Source organism: Capricornis sumatraensis, chromosome 12 (genome assembly GCF_032405125.1).
Source record: "Capricornis sumatraensis isolate serow.1 chromosome 12, serow.2, whole genome shotgun sequence".
NCBI lineage: Eukaryota > Metazoa > Chordata > Mammalia > Artiodactyla > Bovidae > Capricornis > Capricornis sumatraensis.
In genome coordinates, this window is record NC_091080.1 from 92,807,053 (window position 1) to 92,815,694 (window position 8,642).

Genomic DNA, 8,642 nt, shown 5'->3' on the forward strand with positions numbered 1-8,642 from the left:
TGCTCCTTGACTGACAATTTCATGTCTAAGAATCACTGGTACATATGGGAAATGATCGCCTTACAAGAGTATTTATTGTTGAGAACAGAACCTGATGTGCATGTGAGAAACAGTATGTACTAGAGGACCTTCATTCCCTCCATTCTCAGCTGGAACAGCAGAAATTTGGAAGCAAGTCAAAGGTCAGCAATTTGCAACTGGTCAAACCATATATGAATGCAATATTATACAACTGTGACATGTCAAAGCTTTATTCATACCATAACATCCCAAGATGTGGTTTAAGCAGAGAAAATATAACACAAGAAATATATTAAATATATTATAAGAATATATTCTTATAAGAAATATATTAAATATATTAAATATTTATTGAATATATCTTATATATTGAATATATCAAGAAATATATATATATAAGAAATATATTAAATATATTTAACCTCTGTTAAATATTCAGAGGTGTAAAAGTAATGTATTTTAATGTTTAAGGGCTCTGTAGACCTTAGTGAGTTTGTGGTTGTGATGTGAGATGCTGAAAGATCTGCTGGGTAGGCTGTCACAGAGGTTTGGACTGGAGGTATCGGTTTGGGAGTGCAGGCATATAGGAGTATATATCCGTGGGATGCACTAAAACCTAGACATCATATTCAAAAGCAGAGACGTCACTTTGCTGACAAAGCTCTGTATATTCAAAGCTATGGTTTTTCCAGTAGTCATATATGGATTTGAGAGCTGTACCATAAAGAAAGCTGAGTGCTGAAGAACTGATGCTTTTGAACTGTAGTGTTGGAGAAGAATTTTGAGAGTCCCTTGGACTGCAAGGAGCTAAAATCAGTCCATCCTAAAGGAAATCAACCTTGAATATTCATTGGAAGGACTGATGCTGAAGCTGAAGCTCCAATACTTTGGCCACCTGATGCAAAGAGCTGATTCATTTGAAAAGACCCTGATGCTGGGAAAGATTGAGGGCAAGTGGAGAAGGGGGCTACAGGATGAGATGGTTGGATGGCATCACCGACTCGATGGACATGAGTTTGAGCAAACTTAGGGAGATGGTGCAGGACAGGGAAGCCTGGCGTGCTGCAGTATTTGGGGTCTCAGAGAGCTGGACACGAGTGAGCGGCTGAACAGCAGCAATGCGCTGAGCTCGCAGCGAGAGAGATGAGATCGGGAGGAGCGCCCAGGATCATGCTCAGGTTTCGAAGTCACGGTCAGGAAGGGGAGCAGCAGAGGACACTCGGGAGAGGCAGCCTTTGAAGCAGGGGAAACAGCAGGGTTCGGGATCAGGAGAAGGCGTGGAGGAGAGCCTCGGGAATCGCGATGCTGAGTGACCCAGGGAGGCGGATCTGGCAACAGGGAAGCCTCTGTGGGTCCAGATGGGAGTTGGTTCCTCTGGTGAGGTGTTTGTGGAGCAGAGGAGGTCGGAAGGCAGCCCAGAGAAGACAGGGAAGGTGAGCCTCGTCCGAGGATGAACGAGGGACGCTCTTCCATGATGGGTTGCAAATGCCGTCCTGGCAGGAGCGGCGGGGACGAGGAAGGACATGGAACTCTGAGCGAAGCCGAGGTGGACAGCCAGCAGCTTCCTCGGAGGGAAGGGAGGTTCGGGTGGACGGCGACTGGGAGCTTGAGAGAAGCACGGAAGGCTTCGGGAGATGCCGGAGGAAGGCAGGGCTGGTGGGAAGACAGCTTAGCAATTTCTTACAAAGTGAAGTCGCTCAGTCGTATCCGACTCTTTGCGATCCCATGGACTGTAGCCCACCAGGCTCCTCCGTCCATAGAATTTTCCAGGCAAGAGTACTGGAGTGGGTTGCCATTTCTTTCTCCAAGCCACACCCAATCATAGCGTACCTTCCGGGAGTCATGCTCCTTGGAATTTTCTCAAAGGAGTCGAAAACTTATGTCCATGTAAAATGCAAGCACAGACGTTTATAGTGGCTCTCCTCATAATTGCTCCAAAGAGAAGCAATCAAGACTACCATTCATAGGTCAATGGATAAATAAACTATAGTATGTTCACACACTGGAATATTATTCACTGATTTCTTTAAAATGAACTCTCAAACCACGAAAGGTGTAAAAGAACATGAGATGCACGTTAGTAAGTGAAAGAATGTGATCTGAAAAGCTACTTACTGTATAATTCCTACTATATGTCATCCTGGCAAAGGCAAAACTATGGAGTCAGTGAAAATAAAGAAAGCAGTGGCTGCTGGCGGGGAGGAGAGGTGGGCAGGCAGAGCAGAGAGGATTCTCAGGTCAGTGAGAATAAAATTGCACTTAGTGTGAGGCCGGTTCTTTGTCGTTACACATTTACCCAAGCCCATAGACTACTGAGCACCCAGAGTTAACCTAAGGTGATCAGTGTACTTCGGGTGATTATAATGTGTCAATATGTGTTCACTAGTGGTAAACATGTATCACTCTGTTGAGTGATAGGATAACAGGAGAGGCTATACGTGGAGGGCGGGGTGGGGAAAACCTCTAAACCCTCCTCTCAATTTTGTGGTAAACCTAAAATTGCTCTAAAAAAATAAAGTCTTAAATTTTGTTTCAAAACTATGTCCCGTGAGAATGTTACTACACGTCACAGAACCACGTATTTTAACACTGCTCTTTTATGTTGTGTGAATTCTACCTACAAGAACGCACCTGGATTACAGCTCTTCACCTCTGCCGAGAGGGTTTAAGTAACTCCGTGGTTACCCTACAGCACTAAAGGGGCAAACCACAGCATGATCTTGCTGCCAAAGGATGTTCTTCTTTCAAAGAGACCAGAAATGGATGGAGAAAGTTAAAGCAGGGAAGGCGAGGCTGAAACGCAAAATGCTGACCTTCCCACATGAAGGAGAAAAGAACCAGGTAGTACCCTAATCCCGCCAGATCCAAAAAAATTTTAGCCAACCAGCCTCTCCTGGGGGGGTTCTGGGAGGTGCCAGGCCCTGACTTTGAATCACCCGGGATGCCCGTGAACAGAAAGCATCAGGACCCACGATCCAGCGTAAACAGTGTCTGGGGGAACACCCTAATTTGATTGCCCAAAGAGGCTTTTAACCCCCAACCACGTAATTATTTCATAACAAACATACGTCCGTCTTCCCCGTCGACCTCCTGCAGCATACGCCCACTTTCACATAAGGCTTTGCCGCCACTGAACCTCCACGTGTGAACACGCGTTTGCTGAGACGGTGGATGATCTCCGCTGCCGTGTAAAATGCTACTCTGTACTCTGATTAGATTGTTGAGGAAATAATTGCTTAGGGGAGAAAATCTTTAGGCTACAGAGGAGTGAATAGGGGAACACCAAAAGGCGACATGCGTGTCCTCCCAGGGGCGGTCGTCGTCAGCAGCACTTTCAGGACATCTTTTTGTAAGCATGTGTGCTAATGTGTAAAATGGAAACCATGCTGCTTTAAAAGGTCCCGAGTGGCATCAACGTCTTACGGCTACACACCCTTCCATTTTTTCACCGCCGTCACCTGGTCTTTTCACCGGCCTGCTGCTGCCCATGGGCCACCAAGCTCAGCATGTCTGGAAGAACCAGATCGGCCCATGAGCATCACCACCGCTGTCTGACGGTCAGTGTCCCCGAGGCGCTGTGGCCTCAGCAGATGCTGTCCGTGGACGTGGACAGTGGTCCACACATTCTGCTGTGCACCTGTGACCCTCCTGCACACAGGAGCCCTGGCTAATGAAGACCCGAAGAGGAAGGACAAGGAAACAGAAGATACAGCGGGGATGGTCCCAAACACTTCAGCATCCCCATTTGATAGGTGGTGAAACTGAGGCACAGACAGCGCTTCATCTCAAATCCCACAGCTACTGGGGAGCACAGCAGAGATTCAGGGCCACCCCACCCCCAAAGCTGTGTGGCCACCGGCGGGCTCAGGATGCACGCAGCCGCTGTAGCTCTTTCACATTCCCACCATTAGCTGAGCAAAAGGCCGGTTGGGTCCTCCTGTGTGCAGTGTGCTGAGCCGTGTGCTGGGAGAGGCCTCACGGTCATGGTGCAGCGGTGCAGCTGTGCTCACACACCAGGGCGGGCTTCCCTGGTGGGTCGGGAAGATCCCCTGGAGAAGGGAATGGCAACCCCCTCCAATATTCTGAAACATCCCATGGAGGAACCTCGTGGCCTACGGTCCATGGCGTTACAAAGAGTCAGTCGCTGAACGACAAACACGCACACACCAGGAACCCAGGTTAGGGCCTGGGCCCCCCTTCCTTCCTGGGGAGAAGTTCTGGAGGAGGAAGACGGGGGGTGGGGTGGGAAGGAGCAGACCTGAGGCTACCTGCAGCCCTCAGATCCCTTAAGGAGCTGAGTGTGATTTGCGGAGTCCTCTGAGTTTCATCATTCCGCATTCATCCGAGTCCCCCATCGTTCCACAGCCCGTAACATTTAAGTGCTGGCTTCAAGAGCCTGGAGAAGCGGGAGTGCAGGTCGGGTTGACGTGTTGCTGAACGAATTCCACAGGAAAGAAAAGGGCCAGATGTTGAAGGGGTTTTCAGAGGAGCGGATTGTCCAGGTGTGAACACGGAGGCCCAGAGAGGTGATGTGATTTGCCCTAGGCCATGCAGCTGGTGGCAGGGCCAGGCCTAGAAGCCAGGTGTCCTGGCCCCCAAGACATTCCGCTGCCCGAGGAATGGAACAGGGTTTCCCTGGTGGCTCAGGTGGTAAAGCGTCCTCCTGGAATGCAGGAGACCCGGGTTCGATCCCTGGGTTGGGACGATCCCCTGGAGAAGGAAATGGCAACCCACTCCAGTACTCTTGTCTGGAAAATTCCATGGACTGAGGAGCCTGGTAGGCTATAGTCCACAGGGTCACGAAGAGTCGGACACGACTGAGCAACTTCACTTGATTCACTGAGTTTCAGAGAATGACCCATAGACCCTTCAGCCACCAGAGCGGCACACGGAATCCCCAGGGAACCCCAGAACTCAGCCTGCCTCTCAGAACCCCAACCCACTGGCTGTTCGCTGTTCACATGCTTCCAGTCAGCCCCTGTCAAGAGCCACGCTGGAGAAGCCCGTCTGGTGCCTTGCTCGTGGTACCACCAGCAAACATGGGCTTGAAGGATCTTGCCATATTCAGAAATCCCTGGCTATTCCCTAGCCCTGAACCCTGGGCTCAGCATGGGGCTTCCAATGTGATGCTAAGAGGGTTCCTGGAAGTACCTGGCTGCAGATTTACAAAAACTTGGCCCAGGTATAAAGGTCTGTAAGCTATTGTTTTTTGTAGATCTTTGGAACAGTTGTTATGTATTCTGCCTCCGACCTTTTGACAAGGATGGGAAAACATTACCACGAGGTTCAGGTGGAGCCCCAGAGGGGTTCTGGCCAAGAGAGGAGCAGGGGAATCAGCCGGGCAGGAAGTTGGACCCGCTTTGAAGAGCGAAGACACCAACTCCTTTGCATCGAAAGCACACTAAAGAAAAGGAAAGGGGGGCTCCCCTGGTGATCCAGTGGCCGAGGCTGCATGCTCCCAATGCAGGGCTGCAGGGTTCGACCCCTGGTCTGGGAACTCCGATAGATCCTCCTGCTGCAATAAACTAAAAGGCCACAGGTGCTGCAGCCAGGAGCCAGCACGCCCAAACAAACGCAGAAACAGACAAAGATTAAAGTAAGAGAAAGGGACCCCAGCAGCACCGACTCGCTGACACTCCCCTGGGGGCGCGGCTGTGCGTCCACCCCTCCCCCGCCCTCCACGGAGTCCTCTGCCAGCTGTGGGGACGCTCCTGTTTGCCGCCATCCCTCCTCCCCAGCTTCCTTCCAGCGCAGCTCCTACCATCTGCGTCAGGACGCGCCTCCTCCCTCCCTTCTGTGGGGTCACGGTGGGCTCAGTGGGCTCACGACCTCCCTCTCTCCTTGGGGGCCCGAGGTCCGGGAGTCACGGGCTCCCAGCCAACGGGGCGTGGCTGATACGTTCTGGACATGCCCTCCCGGGGAGCGGGGCACCTGTTCCTGAGTTTCTGCACCTTCTGGAGCCACCGAGGACCCAGAGGCGGTAGGGGAGTGTTGGTGATGGCAGAGCCGCCTTATCAGCTCCGTATCACCAGCTCCTGGAGCAAGGCAGAGCCCAGGCCAGCCCCCCCCTCCCCCCACCCCCTCCCTCAGATGAGTCTGTGCCAAGCCTCTCAGCCCCCCGCCTCAGCTCCGTTTCCAGCCACACCTCTGTTTCTGTTGGTGGCGGCTGTGCATTCAGGGAGTCTGCGGCTTACCTCGTGCTGACTGCACCTCAACTCGAATGCCCGCCTCTCCTCGCTTCCTCTTTCCCTGCGCTTCTCTGATACTGAAGACCCCGGGAAACATCTTAGCGTTCAGGCTTATGCTACACGAAATCCTGGGGAATTAGCACGCCATGCAGCAACCCTCAAGCAAAGTGGGGTTGCCCTTCGGCAGGTGGCACCTTCGCGGGCCAGGGGTTGAACCTGTGACCCTGGCACTGGCAGGTGGAGGCTTTACCCCTGGGCCACCAGGGAAGCCACTAACAACGGCTGAGCCCACACACCTGGAACCTGTGCTCCACAACCGAAGAGGCCACCAGAGCAAGAAGCCCTTGCAGGGTGACGGAGAGTAGCCCCTGCTTGCTGGAGCTGGAGAAAGCCCGTCTGCAGCAGTGAAGACCCAGTGCAGCCGAAAATAAACAAAATAACCCCCCAAAAAGCTATTAAAAAAGAGGAGGGTGAGAGCAGATGGTCATGTGTGTCTCCCTTTTCTTTACACACCCTAGGTAGTGGTGTGCACACGTCCTTACAGAAGAGACGCAGAGACACGCAGTGGGAGGGACGATGGTGTGATGACCCCCGGGGAGGAGCCACCTGAGGATGGAGGCAGAGACTGGAGCCGCAGGTCTGTTAGAGTCAGAACAGCAAGGATCACAGGGAACAGAAACCAAGAGGAATGTGTGGAGCAGCTTTTCCTGGTCCTTTCCATCACAGCTCGGCTCTACCAACAGCTCGATTTCAGACTTCTGGTCTCCAGAACTGGAAGAATACGTTTCTGTTGCTTTAAACCATCCGTCTGTGGTACTTCGCTATGAAGCCCTGGGAAACTACCACAATTAGCCTTAAACATGTAATTCCTGATAATTACGAAGCAATAAAAGACGACTGGGTTTATTTCAAAAGAACTAATGAGCCAGCTTGACAAATACCCCCTTGGCCAAAAGGGTGCAATTTGAGTTTGAATAAGGGTAGAAATGACAAAGACTGCTGTATGTCACACTGCCTTCAAGCCTTGTGATCATAATGATATTTTGAAAAACCAAATTGGTCACTTCTTGAGAGGCATGAATAACGAGTCTATTATTTTGAAACCTCAGTAAATAAAAGGGTAGAATCAAGCACTTTTAATGCTTATCTGCCATCAACTGTAGACATTTAACAAAAGACTAGACGAGGAGAATGCTCTGATAAACTTATTCTAGCTAAGAAATGGAAACAAAATGATAAATTTTGACTCGAACTGTTTACCAACCCCCAGTGAGTCTACTGGACCGAGGCATCAAAAAGGACAAATAAACAGGCCTAACAGACCTTCTGAGGGTTCGGGTCAGTGTGGCCTCACTAGACGAACTGAACCAAATCTGAACGGACCTTTGAATCCAGCCACACGCAGAAGGCGCAGGATGACTGCTGGACTCGATCCGTAAGATCTAGTCTTTAGAAACACAACTGGACGAAGGGCCCACATTCTTCAACAGACGAACAGTAAGCCAATGAATTAGATGATGGGGAGTGATGTGTGAGTTCAAAACTCAATCAAATTTAACTATTGGATTCACCAAAACATTCTTTCCGATTTTTCCATAGCGTCTTTGAACTTTCTGACCAACCCAACACAGCACCAACCCAATACAACAGTTCAAACTGTGGAGCTGGGGAAGACCCTTGAGAGTTCCTTGGACAGCAAGGAAGTCAAACCAGTCCATCCTAAAGGAAGTCAACCCTGAATGCTCATTGGAAGGACTGATGGTGAAGCTGAAGCTCCAATACTTTGGCCACCTGATGCAAGGAGCCAACTCATTGAAAAAGACCCTGATGCTGGGAAAGATGGAAGGCAGGCGACAGAGGATGAGATGGTTGGGTGGCATCATAGACTCAATGGACATGAGTTTAAGCAAACTCCAGAAGATAGTGAAGGACAGGGAAGCCTGGCGTGCTGCAATTGGTGTGGTCACGAAGAGTCAGGCATGACTTATCCACTGAATGACAGCAATACAACAATAAAGAAATGTAAGGAAGCAATTAGTGTCAAAGCCAGGATAGCGGTGACTTTGGGGGAGGGGGCAAGAGCCCGTGATGTGGATAAAGACACAGCCAGGGTTTCTGGGGAGGCTGGCATCATTGAACATGTTTACCTGGTTGCCATTACAAACACACTGGCTTCATAGCAGCTGACTGAGGCCGGCCTCATTAGTGCATCATCAGACCCGCGCTTTACGGGCTTGGCCAGAGGATGCCCTCTTCCCTTTCCGTTGTTCTCAAGCTGATGTCAACTCATTGCCCTTTCTTGGAGAGCCCTCACTGTCTCTGAAATCATTTAATAGGGCTTACTTCTCTAGGCTGGACAAGCCTCTGCAGAGACAGAGGTGCACTCTTCTGTGGGGGTGGAAAGCCGTCCGACGTTTTTGGCAGCAGCGAACC